Genomic DNA, 2,405 nt, shown 5'->3' on the forward strand with positions numbered 1-2,405 from the left:
AAGGCAGAGAGAATAGAGACAGAAAGAAAAATAGGGTAGAGAGTAAAAGAGGAGAGCGAGAGTAAAAGAGGAGAGAGAGAGGGAGAGAGTAAAAGAGGAGAGAGAGAGGGAGAGAGTAAAAGAGGTGAGAGTAAAAGAGGAGAGAGAGAGGGAGAGAGAAAGAAAGGAGAAAACAAGGGAAAAAGGAAAGCGAGAGAGAGAGAGAGTAAAAAGGAGAGAGAGAGTGAGAAAAAGAGGAGAGAGAGAGTGAGAGAAAAAGAGGAGAGAGAGAGAGAAAAAGAGGAGAGAGAGAGTAAAACAAGGGAAAAAGGAAAGAGAGTAAAAGAGGAGAGAGAGAGTAAAAGAGAGAAAGAAAGGAGTAAAAGAGGAGAGAGTAAAAAAGGAGAGCGTAAAAGAGGAGAGCGAGAGAGTAAGAGGAGAGCGAGAGAGTAAGAGGAGAGCGAGAGAGTAAAAGAGGAGAGAAAGAAAGGAGAAAACGAGGGAAAAAGGAGAGAGAGACAAAGAGGAGAGAGAGGGAGGGAGTAAAAGGAGAAAACGAGGGGAAAAGGAGAGAGTAAAAGGAGAAAACGAGGGAAAAAGGAAAGAGAGTAAAAGAGGAGAGCGAGAGTGTAAAAGAGGAGAGCGAGAGAGTAAAAGAGGAGAGCGAGAGAGTAAAAGGAGAAAACGAGGGAAAAAGGAGAGAGTAAAAGAGGAGAGGGAGAGAGAAAGGAGAGCGAGAGAGTAAGGAGAGCGAGAGAGTAAAAGAGGAGAGAGTAAAAGAGGAGAGAGTAAAAGAGGAGAGAGAGAGTGAGAGAGTAAAAGAGGAGAGTGAGAGAGTAAAAGAGAGAGAGAGAGAGTGAGAGAGTAAAAGAGGAGAGAGAGAGTAAAAGAGGAGAGAGGGAAAAAGGAGAGAAAGAAAATCAGAAGGGCGCGAGAGAGAAAGAGAAAAAGAAGGGGGGAGAGAAACAAAAAGGGAGGAGAGATAAAGAGAGAGGAAGTGAGAGAGAAACCCTAACATGGGGATTTTAAAACCGTCTACCTTATGTGAAAATGTGCTATTTGGTAAGAAAGAAAGTGATCAATGATCAACTGTAAAAACTGTTGTTTTGTGACATTTTGACTTTAGTTATAGATGTAGAGACATTTAATTCATTATTTTAAGGAATGATTCTAGACTAAAATGTAGTGTAATAAGCTCAGCGTTTTCTGAATTAGAGCTTTTGGACTCCTTCCTCTGCTGGTTTGAGTTGCTTTTCCCCTGGTCTTTGTTCCTCACCCTTCCCCCGCTCTCTGCAACATGGCCCGGCCAAAGATACTTATAACTAACTCCCCATTTAGTAGCGAGATAAGCAGAATAGAGCGACACAAAAGAGTAGTAGAGAAGGAGAACGAGAGAAACAGCAGAGGAGAGGGAAACGGTAAAGAGAGCGACAGAGAACTAGAGATTCATATGTGGCCTGGCTGTGGTTGGAAGGTGACTGTTTCAGCTTTCATGTTGACACATTGCCAGTGTGGTTCAATAAGAGTTTTTATAACTGGTGGTGGGGGGAGAGAGAAAAGGGAGAAGAGACAGAAGGGGGAGAGGGAGAATGAGAAAAGAGGATATGGGGGACGCTACATGGCCACCAGATGGAGGAATTGGAACAAAATTAGCATCCATCTGGTGGCCACATAGCGCTATTGCATCCATTGGCTTTAATTTTAAAATACCCAATACGAAATTGACTTCATGTTAATTTTGTTCCAATACCTCCATCTGGTGGCCACATAGCGCTATTGCATCCATTGGCTTAAATTTTTAAATACCCAATACGAAATTGACTTCATGTTAATTTTGTTCCAATACCTCCATCTGTTGCCCACATAGCGCTATTACATCCATTGGCTTTAATTTTAAAATACCCAGTACGAAATTGACTTCATGTTAATTCTATTCCAATACCTCCATCTGGTGGCCACATAGCGCTATTTCACCCATTGGCTTTATCACTGACTGTCAGCCCTCTTTTTCTCTCGCTCTCTCCTTTTTCTCAATCCCCCTTTCGCTCTCTCTCATTTTTGTCTCTTTTCTCTCCTCATTCTTCCCCTTTTTCTTAAACTCTCTCCCCTTTCTCTTTTTGTCTCTCTCCTCCCTTTTTATATTCTCGCTCTCTCCTTCTGATGCACCGTTACCAGGTGCACCATGTAGCCCACGTCGTTCTCCATCATCCACTTGAAGGTCTGGCCCCGGTACTTGCCGAACTGAACCGTGCACTGGCTCAGGACGACCATCTCTGCAACGGGGTCGCCTCGGAGACGACACGGGCTCGAGCCTCTGCCTCCACTTCCTCCCACTTCTTAGTCCTCACAGGAGGGCCCTGAGCACTCAAGGCAGGGGGGGCGTCAGCGGCCACTTTAACTGCCTGGGGTGTGGCCCTGAGGACCAA

The sequence above is a fragment of the Salvelinus alpinus genome, chromosome 2, assembly GCF_045679555.1.
Source record: "Salvelinus alpinus chromosome 2, SLU_Salpinus.1, whole genome shotgun sequence".
Lineage (NCBI taxonomy): Eukaryota > Metazoa > Chordata > Actinopteri > Salmoniformes > Salmonidae > Salvelinus > Salvelinus alpinus.